This window comes from Schistocerca piceifrons, chromosome 3 (genome assembly GCF_021461385.2).
Source record: "Schistocerca piceifrons isolate TAMUIC-IGC-003096 chromosome 3, iqSchPice1.1, whole genome shotgun sequence".
Taxonomy (NCBI): Eukaryota; Metazoa; Arthropoda; class Insecta; order Orthoptera; family Acrididae; genus Schistocerca; species Schistocerca piceifrons.
Window position 1 is genome coordinate 808737472 of NC_060140.1, and position 16947 is coordinate 808754418.

The following is a 16947-nucleotide window of genomic DNA, read 5'->3' on the forward strand; positions in this document are numbered from 1 at the left end:
CATTAAATCTAAGATCAGATACTGAAGACCACAGAGCTTTCACATGAATTACAGTAATGGAGGGTTGACTTTATCCTTCCCCGTAATTTCTATAAAAAATTTAAGTAGAGCCGGGTTTTACATACTGAGGCCCACGCATGGTACAGTAGTTAAGAAACTGCTAATTAGTTTATCACAGTTTTACAGAGGTCCCGGTATTTTCAAGGGGAAAATACGGTAGGGATAAGTAGAAGCGGACAACATTCTCGGAATAATTACGTTTCAAACACTGTATTGTAGATTACCGTCCTGACAGCTCACTTCGAAATATTTTGAACAATCATGAAGATGATATCTGACAGAAACCCATTGTTGAATTTCCATCCAGTCACCAAGTGAACTACGTATATTTCCAAGCTTGAACTGTCGAATTTCGTTCTTTAAGACTTATTTAAACTAGCAAGTTATTTAACAATGTTAAAAAATTTTGTCATTTGTAAGCGCAGTTATTTTGAAACGTAAAAGGTTAAAATGAGTACAGAGCCAAAAATGCCGCCCCCCTTAAGGGGTCGCCCCTAGGCCCGTGCCTAGTGGGCCAATATGTATATCCGCCACTGATGACTTAACCAGGTGCTCTATGGCGACGACTTTCGACGAAGGGCCTATGGAAACTGCAAAAAGATGACGTGTTCTAGACAAAGATTTTATTTACAGACGAAGCGTGAAACACAAATCTTGGGCACGTTATCTTCGCAACATGCATTACTGGTCCTCTGATAACACACAGTGGCTGAGAGAATTGGTTGAAATGGTTGTTTTGGCGGATGTTTAATAAGGGCAGGCTATGTGTATGGCATTTGTTGGGCACTGTACAAATGCAGTAAGAGTGATTCACATAACATAAAGAGTACTGTGGGCTCTTGTTATTGGCTATGGTATGGCAAAAAGATCAACCTGTTTCCTATTTTACCGCGAAATGAAGCCACTCGACAAACCAACGGCACCATAAAGTGAAGTAAGATCCAGACTTTTTATAACCAGAAGTGTAATAGGCTGACCAGAGTAGTTGGAATTTTATTGCTTAAATAACATTGTTTTCGTGCTTATTGTCACGTAAATAATTTTCCTGACTTGTTATCTAAGTAGTATGCATCCTATTCCTTTGTACGAACAGAGATAATCAGAAAATGAAGTGAACATCAATTTATTAATTATTAAAACAATTTTTCCATCCTTTGGACAATTACGTAGTAATTAAATCTGTGGCTGTAGTATGAATGTCAGAAACAGGACGATGCAAAAGCCAGTATTAATTCAATTGCTAAAAATAGAGCAACTTCCATAATAAAAAAAATTGGTAGTAAGACTTCACGTAACTTGGACAATGAATTTCACTGTCAAAGCACAATTTCTAATTTATACCTTGCGGCATAATTTATAGCTTTTATTAGAAAGAGTAACTGCCAGATAAATGACAGTCCTTACCAATGAGTAAATTCAAACAACCTTTCTGCTTGTTACAATTACGACAGTCAGTAAGTTTATGTCCACAGCCAGTAAACAATCTTACTTTAATTGGCTAAAATGACTCTGAGACCTATGGGACTTAACTTCTGAGGTCATCAGTCCCCCAGAACTTAGAACTACTTAAACCTAACTAACCTAAGGTCATCACACACACCCATGACCGAGGCAGGATTCGAACCTGCGACCGTAACGGTCGCGCGGTTCCAGACTGTAGCGCCTAGAACAGCTCGGCCACCCTGGCCGGCTACTTTAATTGATCTTTGAAAATAATATAAATATATATATATATATATATATATATATATATATGTTGTATGTGTCTGCTATTTGATTATTACCTGACTACTGTGACATGTGTGGTGTGAAGTATTTGAAAGTGTTCGTTAGGTACTGTTCCTACGACATGACGCCAATAACTATTCTTACGTAAGATTGCTTACGAGTATAAATTTCAGTTCCAATTTAATTATTCTTGTTCTGGTGAGGGACTGGCGACCGTTGGTTATTTTCATTAATGACATACTTTGAAAACATTTTTTTCCAAATTCTCCACTAACTATTGTCAAATATTAATTTACGTAATAAAAGTGTAAAGTTACCCGAACTTTATTTGTAATCGTCATAGCTATAGTACTGAGCAGTGGCGATTCGGTTATAACTTCTACTTCACTCCGTTTTGCATTATTCTTCGGAGTAGATGCCATTTCCCCAGAGATTAGGGACTCTAGGTACACAATCATATAGAAAACCCTAATTAGCAATAGAGGTAGGAGTGTTATATTTCGATTTCTGAACAGAGGTACTGCCACTATTCCAAGAGGACGCCCCCCTGGAGATACGACAAGTCATGTGATACTAGTAAGATTTATGTCCTGCACCTTCTGCACGGAGAATTACTGTCGTTTTGAACAACAGAGTTGAAGATTGTTGGATTGGTCAGTCCAGCAACACAAAATGGTCTGTATGCTCGTCAGACCTACTGCCCCCGAACGTATACTTGTGGGTTAAATTGAAAAAGTTTACAACGAAATTCCAACCACTCGCGTGTGACTACTGTGTCAGACGGGCCGAAACACACATTTTTCCTTTGCACTGTGATTACTGTGGCCAGACGGGCAGAAATAGATATTTTTTCCTTTGGACTCGGGATAAGTTCCGCTCCCTATTTCCAGTATGAGTTCAGAAAACTCTAGGCGACATCGCCCCTTACATGGACTCTCACACTTTCGAGACAGTTTCTAAGACGTGAAAGATCGTATTGCACGAGCCTGCTCTGTTGTCAGCTCGGATGAAATTCAGCTTGCAGTACTGTCCACATCCAATCGTCTTAGACCATGTATGGCTGCTAATGGTCACCATTTTCAACAACGTTATCTGATGTAATTAAATTATTTACTTTTTTTTAATCCTAGTCTCACTGTGTATGTTTGCAAATGCGCTTGTAAAAGGTCAAACCTTGATCTGGCGTAAAATAATTACAGTACAACCTAAAGCACTGTACGCGTCTTCAATCATATTATTGACAGATAAATAATATAACATGCCAATCCATTTAAAGTAACAACGTTTATATCTATGCCTCCTCTACTCTTCCACCTACGAAAACAAATTATGAAGTCCAACTTTTCCCCCCTTCAAGCTAAGCAGGTTTTGTTTGAAAGATTTTCTTCTATCACTGAAAGTGTCTTTTAGTTATTCATGTGTCATGTCGTAGATGCCTCACTCTGTATAGACATAAATTCAATCCAGCTTCTGCTTTGCTGTTACATGTTTGTCGTCTTCCCCCTGCCTCTCTTTCTAAAACACTACCTGGCTGAAACATGTGCTCTATGTTCGATCTCCGTTACTGTCACGGTCATGGGGACAAAAGAACTCCAGGTAAGCTATTATGTATCTGGAATTAGGAGAAGAAGAAGAAGCAGTCAGAGCAGCTGGTCTGGTCGTTACCATAAATGTTAATTCACCATTTACTACGAATATGTCTTTGAAGTCGTTCTATTAAGACTCACTACTTTTCATTTAATGTTCGATTATATATGCAGTATCATAACCGACGTCCAACGGCTACAAACGTGGCATTGCATTACACTAAAGCTAGAACATTCCGTCGGAATTCCTAGTGAAGTGCTCTGTGTTTATCTCCTGACTGCCGTGGAAGCCGCAAACAATCTGAGGCCGGCCAGAGCAAACGGAAGGGGGCAGTCATTTGACTGGAGCAGAGATAGCGCACCCGGTTAATTGGAGAGTAAATCAGAGCTTCCGTCTAAGTGCGCTCCCTCCCTGCTGTCACAGGAGGCGACTAGGAAGAGTGTGTGTGTGTGTGTGTGTGTGTGTGTGTGTGTGTGTGTGTGTGTTAGTGTTTAACAACGAGGTCATTAGAGACGGAGCACAAGCTCGGATTAGTGAAGGATGGAAGGATGGGGAAGGAAATCGGCCGTGCTATTTCGAAGGAAGAAACCCGGCATTTGACTGAAGCGATTCAGGGAAATCACGGAAAACCTAAGTCACGATGGCCGGACGTGGGTTTGAACCGTTGTCCTCCCAAAGTCCAGTGAGCTAACCACTGCGCCACATCGCTTGGTGACGCGGAAGCGGATGAAGCGATCGTTTGACGAAAGATAACACACGGACATTCACACTTGTTCTGAAATAGTGTTTTGTTTTTTCCACTAGACAGTGCCACAAGTTCCTCCAAAAAATCGTCACAACACACAGACAAATGTCATACTAACAAATGTAAAGCCACCTAATGGAGGTTTAAACCTTTGAAACGCGTTTTGGAGATAAACAGTGACTGGTAACAGTAAACTTGTTTTATTTAATGTCTTTAACAGCCACGGTAAAGCCTAACCTAAAATGTTCGCATTTAAAGTAGCAGACGATGTTATCATGGACCCTACTGCTATCTCCAACACCTTGAGCCGCCATTTTGCGGAAGTTTCGAGCTCTTCCAACTATCGCCCTACCTTCCTCTATCGGAAACGAGTGGAGGAGGCTCGGGCGATACCGTTCTCTTCCCAGGGTCGTGAGTGCTACAATGCCGCCTTTACTATGAGGAATCTCTATCATGCTCTCAGTTCATCCCGATACTTCGTCCCAGGGCCAGACGCTGTCCACATTCAAATGTTGCAGCACCTTTCTCTTGCGGGTAAGGACCTTTTGCTTAAAACGTAAAACCGCACCTGGGCAGAGTGCACATCTTCCAGACCTTGGCGTGAAGCCACCGTCATATCCATACCGAAGCCTGGTAAGGACAAAAACCTACCTTCTAGCTACCGCCCCATCTCTCTCAACAGCTGCATTTGTAAGGTGATGGAATGTATGATTCATGGCCGGCTCGTAAGGTGGCTCGAGTCTCGCAATTTACTAACGAATGCACAGTGTGGATTTCGATCATGGCGTTCTGCATCTGACGATCTCGTTACTTTGTCCACCCATGTCATTTGCGGTAATCCAAAACTGTGGCCGTGTTTTTCTATTTGGAGAAGGCCTATGACACCTGCGGGAGAACTGGTACTCTTTGTACTCTTTACACGTGGGGCTTCCATGGCTGCCTACCCCGTTTCCTTCAGGAATTTTTAAAAGACCGAGTTTTTCAAGGTGCATGTGGGTTCTGCCCTGTCGGACACCTTTATCCACAAAAACGGTGTGCCTCAGGGTTCCGTCCTGAGCGTCATCCTCTTCGCTATCGCCGATAACCCTATAATGGTCTGTCTCTCGCCGGGCATCTTCAGCCCCCTTTTTGTTGACGATTTTCCCATCTATTACAGTTCTCCACGCACCTGTCTCAATGAGCGGCGTCTTCAGCGATGTCTTGATCGTCTTTACTCCTGGAGCATCGACAATGGCTTTCGTTTTTCCACTGGCAGCGTAAATGGTTTCTCCCACCATCTTTACATCTTGGGGATGTTGCCACTCCGTTCGTTGAAACTACGAAATTCCACCACTGTGGCATCCGTTTGGCCACTGGCGCCTTTCACACTAGCCCAGTTGAGATTCTGTATGCAGAAGCTGCTGAAATACCACCGCCATGGCTTTCTCCTCAGCAGGTATGCAGGCCGCCTGTCTGCCATGCGTGGCTACCGATTGTATCATCTTCGATGATTCCCTTGATCGCCAGTATGGGACCATCCCGTTTACACCCGCAACTTTCCCGCCGGTTTTTTTTTTGTGGTTTTAGGGCGCAAAACTTCTATGGTCATTAGCGCCCAGCCCGTGACGTAGGAAACAGGAAAAAACCGAAATTTAAAACCAGCAGCAATGGGAACAAGGTCATAAAATTTGAGAAACTAAAAGCAGAAGGAATGCTTAAAAATCCACTACAGAAAGGGGTTGGTTGTCCCCCAAAAAAAACTTCAAATAACTGAAGTCATTTCACTGTCACTAATAAACTGGAGAACGCGGTCGGCTGAGCGCGTGTCATCTGCTAAAATCGACGATAGATCAGGCGATAGCTGTAGACGAGAGCGTAACTGATTAAAATAGGGGCATTCAATTAAAAGGTGTCTGACCGTCCACAGCTGAGAGCAGTGGGGACAGAGTGGGGGAGGATCGCCGCTTAAAAGATGTCGATGGCTAAAAAGACAGTGCCCTATCCGGAGTCTAGCTAAAATTACCTCCTCCCAACAACGCGTTCGGGAGGAAGAGATCCAAGCGCAAGGAAGGGCTTTCACTTCCCGCAATTTATTATGGGGAAGTGTTGACCAATGCGCATGCCATAAATGAGCAACTTGGCGACATAAACCGCTCCGTAGATCGGTGAAGGGAAGCGACTGAATAGCTGGCCGAAGAAGAGAGACTGCAGCCTTGGCCGCTATATCGGCCGCCTCATTCCCACAGATACCAGCGTGTCCCGGGAGCCAGAGGAACGCCACTGAGACGTCCCCCAGGTGGAGCAAACGCAGACAGTCCTGAATCCGGTGGACCAGAGGGTGCACAGGGTAAAGAGCTTGGAAACTGAGGAGAGAGCTGAGAGAATCTGAGCAGATTACGTACTGTATCCGCTGATGGCGGCGGACGTAGTGGACAGCCTGGAGAACAGCGTAAAGCTCCGCAGTATAAACCGAACACTGATTTGGGGTGTCGCCAACAATATAGGCACTCCCTACACCTAACGATGTTTTCGAGCCGTCGGTGTAAATAAATGTGGCGTCAGTCATTTGTGCACATAGAGCAGCAAATGCCCGACGGTAAACAAGTGTAGGGGTACCATGCTTCGGAAATTGACATAGGTCACGGAGCAAGCAGATCCGGGGACGGAGCCAAGGCGGTGCTGTACCCCAAGTTGTCAAGAAGGTTTTAGGAAAGCGGAAGGAAAGAGAATGGAGCAGTTGACGGAAGCGGACTCCCGGGGGTAGTAGGGAGGAGGAGCGGCCTGCATACCGTACATCAAAGGAGGCGTCGAAAAAAAGGTCATGGGCTGGATTAGCAGGCATGGAAGACAGATGGCTAGCATAACGACTCAGAAGGACTGCCCGCCGATTGGACAGCGGAGGTTCAGCAGTCTCAGCATAAAGGCTTTCCACACGGCTGGTGTAAAAAGCTCCAGACACTAAACGTAATCCACGGAGGTGGATAGAGTCGAGACGCCGAAGAATAGACGGCCGAGCAGAGGAGTAGACTATGCTTCCATAATCCAATTTCGAGCGCACTAAGGCGCGATACGAGGCGGAGAAGGACCACTCGGTCCGCTCCCCAGGAGGCACCATTCAGGACACGGAGGGTGTTAAGGGAACGCAGACAGCGAGCCGAAAGATAGGAAACGTGGGAGGACCAGCACAGTTTTCTGTCAAACATAAGACCCAAGAATTTAGCGACGTCGGAAAACGGAAGGTTGACAGGACCTAGATGTAAGGAGGGCGATAGAAACTCCTTACGTCGCCAAAAATTAACGCAAACGGTCTTACTGGGTGAGAAACGGAAGCCGGTTTCGATGCTCCACGAGTGGAGGCGATCGAGACATCCTTGAAGACGTCGTTCAATAAGGCTTGTCCGTTAAGAACTGTAGTAGATCGCAAAATCGTCCACAAAGAGGGAGCCCGAGACATCAGGAAGGAGACAATCCATAATTGGATTTATGGCGATGGCAAAAAGTACAACACTTAGCACGGAGCCCTGGGGTACCCCGTTTTCTTGGGAGAAAGTACGGGAGAGAGTAGTGTTCACCCGCACCCTAAATGTGCGCTCTGCCATAAATTCGCGAAGAAAAAGGGGCAGCCGGCCTCGAAAGCCCCAAGAGAACAGTGTGCGGAGGATGCCTGTCCTCCAACAGGTATCGTATGCTCTCTCCAGATCAAAAAATATGGCTACCGTTTGGCGTTTCCGGAGAAAATTGTTCATGATATAAGTGGAGAGAGCAACAAGATGGTCAACTGCAGAACGATGCTTTCGGAATCCGCATTGGGCAGGTGTTAAAAGACTGCGGGATTCCAGCCACCAAGCTAAACGGTAATTCACCATACGCTCTAAAACCTTACAGACACTACTCGTGAGAGAAATGGGGCGATATCTAGAGGGTAGATGTTTGTCCTTTCCAGGTTTAGGAACGGGAACGACGATAGCTTCCCGCCATTGTCTGGGAAAAATACTGTCGGTCCACATTCGATTATAAAGGCGAAGGAGGAAACGCAGACTATGGGTGGATAAATTTAGCAACATTTGGACATGGATACCATCCGGTCCTGGGGCGGAAGAGCGAGAAGAAGAGAGGGCATGTTGGAGTTCCCGCATGGAGAAAACAGTATTGTAGCTTTCGTGATTTTGAGAGGAAAAAGCAAGATGTCGCACTTCCGCTGCACGTTTCTTCGGGAGAAATGCTGGCGGGTAATTGGAAGAGCTCGAAATCTCAGCAAAGTGCTGACCCAATGAGTTAGAAATTGCGACGGGGTCCACTAAGGTATCATGCGCAACAGTGAGCCCAGAGACCGGGGAGAAATTAGGCGCGCCTGAGAACCGTCGAAGCCGACTCCAAACTTCCGAGGAGGGAGTGAAGGTGTTAAATGAGCTAATAAAGAATTTCCAGCTTGCCTTCTTGCTATCGCGGATGACGCGACGGCATTGCGCACGGAGCTGCTTATAGCGGATACAGTTGGCCGAAGTAGGATGGTGACGGAAAATGCGAAGAGCACGTCGCCGCTCACGTATTGCGTCATGGCATGCCTCGTTCCACCAAGGAACTGGGGGGCGCCGGGGCAATTCGGAGGTGCGTGGTATTGAATGTTCCGCAGCTGTAAGAATAACAGCGGTAATATGTGTGACCTCATCGTCGACGCTGGGAAAGTGACGGTCATCGAATGTCGCTAGAGACGAAAAAAAGTGTCCAATCGGCTTGGGCAAACTTCCAGCGTCCCGGGCGCATATATGGCAGTTGAGGCTGCAGTCTAAGGACACATGGAAAGTGGTCACTCGAGTGTGTATCATCAAGGGCGAACCATTCGAAGCGCCGAGCTAGCGGAACAGTACCGACCGCAAGGTCCAAATGAGATAAATGTGTCGTGGAGGCAGACAAAAATGTGGGGGCCCCAGTGTTGAGGCAAACTAGATCCGCTTGGTGGAAGACGTCTAGCAATAGGGAGCCACGTGGACAAGGATGTGGAGATCCCCAAAGCGGGTGATGGGCATTGAAGTCCCCAACCAGCAAATAGGGGGGTGGAAGCTGACCAAGAAGATGAAGGAGATCAGCTCGTGCCATTGGTGTGGACGATGGAATGTATACAGTACAAAGAGAGAACGTGTATCCAGAAAGAGAAAGACGGATGGCGACAGCTTGGAAGGAACTGTTTAAGGGGATTGGGTGATAATGGAGAGTTTCATGGAGAAGAATCATGAGTCCTCCATGTGCTGGGGTGCCTTCAACAGAGGGGAGGTCATATCGGACGGACTGAAAATGAGGGAGAACAAAGCGGTCATGGGGACGCAGCTTTGTTTCCTGAAGACAGAAGATGACCGGCGAGTAGGATCGTAAGAGGATCGACAATTCATCCCGATTGGCTCGAATGCCGCGGATATTCCAGTGGATATTGGACATAGGGTGAACAGAAAATTGAGGACTGTGACCAAGGTCGCTGTCAACTCAACGAATGCTCAGAGCTTGCGACCGACAGCATGGAATGGCATTCAGCCGAAGGCAGAAGATCCTGATCCATAGGTTGGTCAGGAGCAGCTCCTGCCACCAGCGATCGGCCGGTTGACCGGCCGCCAGCAGTGCGCCTCGGCGACACAGAGGACGGCCGAGGGCGATTTCCGCCAGGTGGTGCTGTAGATGGGACACGCCTTGGCGGAGAAGGAGAGGAACTGGGTTTCTTCGTAGCCTTCTTGGAAGTATGATGTTTAGATGAAGGAGGAACCGATGGTTGTGAAGTTGCGGTACGTAAAAACTCTTCACGAGTATGCTCTGTTTTCGAAGACTTCGTGTCTGACTTGTGGGCTCGAGATTTAGCAGAACCCGACGAAGGGTGAGCCATAGAGTGGGCAGGCGAAAGCGGGGAGGTTGAACGGGCGATCTTTGCACTGGCCGATCTGACGACCGTGGCACTAAAAGTGAGGTCGCAAGTCTGCGTGGCCGCCTCCTTTGTTGGCCGAGGAGAAGCAAGGACAGTGCTGCATTTTCCTTTCTGAGGCACGGTGGGCTGTCGACTGGCGAATAATTTTCGAGCAGCAAAGGTCGACACCTTTTCCTTTACTCTGATCTCCTGGATGAGCTTTTCGTCCTTGAAAACGGGACAATCTCGAGAGGAAGCAGCGTGGTCACCCATACAGTTGATGCAGCGAGGGGATGGAGGTGGACAAGCACCCTCATGGGCATCCCTGCCACACGTAACACATTTGGCCGGATTGGAACAGGACTGGCTGGTGTGATTGAACCGCTGACACCGATAGCAACGCGTAGGGTTTGGGACGTAAGGGCGAACGGAAATTATCTCATAGCCTGCCTTGATCTTTGATGGGAGTTGAACTCTGTCAAATGTCAAGAAGACAGTGCGGGTTGGAATGATGTTTGTGTCAACCCTCTTCATAACCCTACGAACAGCCGTTACGCCCTGGTCAGACAGGTAGTGCTGAATTTCTTCGTCAGACAAGCCATCGAGGGAGCGTGTATAAACGACTCCACGCGAGGAATTTAAAGTACGGTGCGGTTCCACCCGGACAGGGAAGGTGTGTAGTAGTGAGGTACGCAGCAATTTTTGTGCCTGGAGGGCACTGACTGTTTCTAACAACAGGGTGCCATTCCGTAATCTGGAACAAGACTTTACAGGACCTGCAATTGCGTCGACACCTTTCTGAATAATGAAAGGGTTGACCGTGGAGAAGTCGTGACCTTCGTCAGACCGAGAAACAACAAGGAACCGTGGCAACGATGGAAGAACTGACTGTGGCTGAGACTCGGTGAACTTACGTTTGTGAGCAGACAAAGTGGAAGGTGAGGAAACCATTGCGGAAGAATCCCCCATGATTACCGGCGTCTCCGATGGCGCGCTCCTCCCTTGTGGGGGCCCTCTCTGAGGGCACTCCCGCCTTAGGTGATTGTTCACACCTCAGGTCACACCTCACACCTCCTGACAAACGGACGGAGGGACCAATCGGCACTTTCGGAAGGTACCAGCTCGGGTAATCACCCCTCCCTGGGCCTGGCCGTTACCAGGGGGTACGTACGTGTCCTACCTGTCTACCCGGGGCGGGGAATTACGCGTTACCCCGTCACCGGCTACGCATGGAAGTGCGTGGGTCGGCCTTCAGACACGCACAGGGAGGAAGAATGAGAAAGGGAAAGGAAAGAAGAGGGGGTCTCAAACGCCGCAGCGGAGAAAAGGGTAAAGAGAAGAGGTAACGAAAAGAGAAGGACAAAGGAAGGAAGAAGACATACAAGCAAGGAAGGCGAAGAATGCGGTACATTTACAAGCGTCCGTCTCCGGACGTAGGCGCAAACCATACTCCCAGAGGGGGAGAAAGTGAAGGAAAGAGCCAGAGGTGGGGGGGGGGCAAAGACAGGGGATGGGGAAGGATGCGGAAAGGGAAGGTATGCAGCCCGGAAAGGAAGGAAGGCCACATTAGCTCGGGGCCCCGTGCTCGCTACGCACGTATCCACAAAAGAGTTGTGGATCCCCTGGGGGGGGGGGTTCCCGCTGGTTGTGGACCCTTCACCACCTTGGCTTCATGAAGCGACCCATGTTAACCTTGACCTTCGTTCGCTTCCTAAGGACACTACTCCAGCCTCGCTCTATCGCCTTCAGTTTCACGACCTTCGCATTGAACTTCACGATAGTACCTTTGTGTACACTGATGACTCTCGGACTGACCGTGGGGTCGGGTGTGCCTTCGTCATGGCGCCCGTGTCTTGACATCGGCTTCCGGCACACTGCTCAGTATTTACAGGAGAGCTCTTCGCCCTATCAGGCCACGGAGTACATCCGGCGACACAGACTTTTCAATTGTGTTGTCTGCTCAGGCTCACTCGGCGCCCTTCAAAGTCTATGTGCGCTGTACACTGCCCATCCATTAGAGCAGCGAGTCCAGGAAAACTGTCACTTGCTCTGTCTTGGTGGAGCCACTGTGATGTTTATGTGAGTTCTTGGTCATGTCGGTCTGCCAGGAAACGAGGCTGCTGACGTTGCTGCCAAGGTTGCAACCTTCATCCCTCAGCCCACTAGTTCCTGTGGTCTCTGATTATCTGTGTTGCCGTCTGTCAAGAGGTCGTGTCCCTTTGGCATCGCCAATGGTGCTCCCTTCGCCGGAATAAGTTCCGGCTTATTAAGCCTCTCCCAGCGGCTTGGACGACCTCCTCTCGGCCCTCCCGCCGGGAGGAGGTCGTTTTAATTAAGTATTGGGCACTGCCTTTTTAGCCATCGTCATTTGATAAGTGGCGCTACCCCACCACTTTGTGCACATTGCGCTCAAGTTTTAACTGTCCGCAACTTCCTGATAGAATGTCCATGTTTTAACCTTTTACGTTCCCGCTTGGGTTTGCCGTCTGAGTTATCGGCCGTTTTAGCAAATGACGCGCGGGCTGTCGACCGCGTTTTACTTTTTATCCGTCAAAACAATGTGGCGGAGGCCGTTTAACTTTTTGTTTTGGACCTCGGTTTCTGTGTGGTGTCTTTTTTCGCCCATTCTCCACGTGCCTGTTTTAGCTGTCACTTGGGATTGACATATAGTCGTTTCGTAACTCCTCTGCTTCGTGTTTTATAGTTTTGAATTGGGCGCGTATGACTCCAGTTGTTTTTTGCGCCCTAAAGCAAAACAAAACAAATAAACTGAAATCCCTGTGCTGCAGTGTGGTACGCGCTGTTAGAGGAGCCAAAACAAAATTGTGCGGTAATTTCTTTTCTGCGTTTGGTTAGATGGCGCGGACGTTTCCGGTATAGCAGAACAAGGCTGAATGACGAAAAACGATTGGCAGACCATCTCTCAGCACGAAACGGGAATCGCAAGAGAAGAGGTGGTCTTTGTGCTCTAAGTCTGGTCTGTCTGTAAAAATCGAGACGACAGAGGAAAAAAATTAAAATAAATCGTGGATCAGTTTTCAGCATCCTGCGCCACATTTTGACCTTTTCAGAGGTCGTCGGCCGCTGGGTTCCGCGGCTGCCCACGCTAATTCAAGGAGCTTTCTCTTCGGCACGTTTGACGCCGTAGCCATCGATTGAAATAGTTCCTCTGCCTGTTTCGCCGTCCGTCCGACAGCGATGCTTTGCTTGCCGCTATCGGGAGCGTCCAGAGAGGTCAAAAGGCATGAAGTGCTGCCGAGGAGGGGCTTCGGTGGCTCGCCGGCGGTGACTGCTTAACAGCGATGTCTAGGGGCTCTGTGGTGGCGACCTTGAGATTCGTGTTGGCCATAGACAAGTAGTCGGTTTGGTTCCCCGAAACGTGGCAGTTGGAGCTTAGTAAAAGGTTTACTTGTGTGCGCTGCTTAACCGCCGTCGCTTTACCGGTTAGTTGCCAGGCCACAGTAATGCTACAGGCCAGTGCCTGGAGTGGTTTGTGGTGGGTGCAATTTACTCTTGTTACAATTCAGCTACCGTTTCATCCAATTACAGGACGACACGCGCCAGAAACCACACCGCCGTGAAGTATAATTTTGCTTTGTGTTGCTGCTACGTGCTACGCTGAAATCTGATTGGAATAATGACAATAGTTTGTGTTTAACTGGTTTCGCTTGTGACAGAATCGGATTAACGCGTTGTTCACGTAGTTAACCTATGGATCTTAGTGTTACGGCGCTGTGAACACTTAACTAAACACAGGCTTGATGCTTTTGACGCCGCTTGCCTACCTTAGTAGCAGTGCACCACTGCAGCTGTAACTAGGCAGTCGTATCTAGGCAATCTTATCTATTACTAGCTCTCTATTCTCACGAAGCAGTGAGTGCTATCGACAGGGGTTGTCGAACAGATTCCGTATTTTTACATTTCCAGAAGGCTTTCGACACCGTTTCTCACAAGCGCCTTCTCTTAAAACTGCGTGCCTATTGAGTATCGTCTCCGTTGTGCGACTGGATTCGTGAGTTCGTCTCAGGTAAATCACAGTTCGTAGTAACTGACGGAAAGCCATCGAGTAAAACAGAATTAATATCTGGCGTCCCCCAAGGAAGTGTCATACACCCTCTTCCGTTCCTGATCTGCATACATGAGAGGAGATAATTGAGTAGCCCCCTTGGATTGTTTGCAGCTGATGCTGTCATTTACCGCCTTGCGAAATCATCAGACGATCAAAACCAACTGCAAAATGAGTTAGACAGGGTATCTGTATGGTGCAAAAGGTAGCAATTGACCCTGAATAAAGAAAAGTGCGAAGTTATCCACATGAGTACTAAATGAAATTTCGGTTGTACGATGAACCGCACAAATCTACAGGCTGCAAATTCAACGAAATACCTAGCGATTGCGATTACGAATAGCTTCAGTTGAAACGATGACATACATAATGTTGTGGCTAAAGCAAACCAAAGACTGCGATTCACTGGAAAATGCAACAGATCGACTAAAGAGACTGCGTATACCACGCTTGCCGCCTTCTTTTGGAGTACTGCTGTCATCAGATGGGACTAACGGAGGACATCGAAAAAGTTCAAAGAAGTGCACATCGTTTTGTATTATCGCGAAATAGGGGACAGTGTGCCACAGAGCGATGATACATGAATTCGAGTGGCAATCATCAAAACAAAATCGTTTTCCGTTGCGACGGCATCTTCTCCTGAAATTTCAATCACCAGCTTTCTCCTTCGAATGCGAAAATATCTGTCGGTTCCCACCTACATAGCGAGACATGATCATCATGATAAAATAAAAGGAATCAGAGCTCGCACAGAGAGATTTAAGTGCTCGTTTTTCCCCCGCGCTGTCAAAAAGTGGAACCGTAGAGAAATACACACATCAAAAGAAGTTTTGCATCACCCCTGTTCCTAGAACTCCTGAAGATAGACGTTGACTGTGGATATTGTATCACAGACACAGTCCCTTTGACTGTTCAGAGAAATCACTAAACCTGCCCAAAGATGTAAACCATCATGCATGAGCAGCGCCTATTAGACAGAGGGTGTCCGGTCGCCGATCATAACCAGTCATTCCACCAGGAATAAGGTACAAGGCTCGCGTTGTCTGTATTTCAACCATGCCCAGACGGTCAATACCGCGGTTAGAGTGCGTCCCCATTGTTACTTTGTGCCAGGAAGGGCTCTCAACAAGGGAAGTGTCCAGGCGTCTCGGAGTGAACCAAAGCGATGTTATTCGGACATAGAGGAGATACAGAGAGACAGGAACTGCCGATGACCTGCCTCGCTCGTGCCGCCCAAGGGCTACTACTGCGGTGGATGACCGCTATCTACGGATTATGGCTCGGAGGAACCCTGACAGCAACGCCACTATATTGAATAATGCTGTTACGACTCAAACTGTGCGCAATAGGCTGCATGATGCGGAACTTCACTCTCGACGTCCATGGCGACACCATGCAGCGCGGTACAGATGGGCCCAATAACATGCCGAATGGACGGCTCAAGATAGCCATCACGTTCTCTTCACCGGTGAGTGTCGCATATACTACCTTCAACCAATCGTCGGACCCGTGTTTGAAGGCAACCCGGTCAGGCTGAACGCCTTAGACACACTGTCCAGCGAGTGCAGCAAGGTGGAAGTTCCCTACTGTCTTGGGGTGGCATTATGTGGGGCCGACGAACGCCGCTGGTGGTCATGGATGGCGCCGTAACAGCTGTACGATACCTGAATGCCATCCTCCGACCGACAGTGCAACCATATCGGCAGCATACTGGCGAGGCATTCGTCTTCATGAACGACAAAAATGGTTCAAATGGCTCTGAGCACTATGGGACATAACATCTGAGGTCATCAGTCCCCTAGAACTTAGAACTACTTAGCCTAACTAACCTAATCACATGACACACATCCATGCCCGATGCAGGATTCGAACCTGCGACCGTAGCGGTCGCGCGGTTCCAGACTGAAGCGCCTAGAGCCGCTCGGCTACTGCGACTGGCCATGGACGACAATTCGCGCCCCCATCGTGCTCATGCTCCCATGACTTCCTTCAGGATAACGACATCGCTCGACTAGAATGGCGATCATGTTGTCCAGACTTGAACCCTATCAAACATACCTGGGATAGATTGAAAAGGGCTGTTTATGGAAAACGTGACCCACCGACCACTCTGAGGGATCTACGCCAAATCGCCATTGAGGAGTGGAGCAGTCTGGACCAACAGTGCCTTGATGAACTTGTGGACAGTACGCCACGACGAATACAGGCATGCATCAATGCAAGAGGACGTGCTACTGGGTATTAGAGGTACCGGTGTGTACAGTTATCTGGACGACCACCTCTGAAGGTCTCGCTGTATGGTGGTACAACATGTAAGTGTGGTTTTCACGAGCAATAAAAAGGGCGGAAATGATGTTTATGTTGATCTTTATTCCAATTTTCTGTAGAGGTTCCGGAACTCTCGGAACCGAGGTTATGCAAAACTTTTTTTGATGTGTGTAGCTTGAAGGTGGTTCGATGCACCCTCTGTTAGGCACTTATTTGTGAACTGCTGAGTGTTCATGCACATGTAGACATATGTAACGAAGGAATAACACCAAGATTCACGATTTCTCTTGACACTTTCGAGATGATCATCAGAACTTTACGACTACCCTCAGAATGTTCTGTTCGAGGAAGCGAAAGTACCCTGAGACCAGAAAGGCTGACTGTTTGAAATTCCTCGCTCTCAAACGGTGCCGAAGCGCCCACTTCTTAAAAGCAGCTCCATGATCAGTACGCATCTTCGGTGAAGACGTGCTACCATTTACCGTACCAAATGGCACTTCTTTTTTGCAAGTGATTAACACGCTAATGCCCATACATACTACGACCCGACTTTCATTTAATACTGCGGCAGACGGTAGCACGTGACACAGTATGACAACGCTTTTTAGTGCCCACCGGAGTCAATAA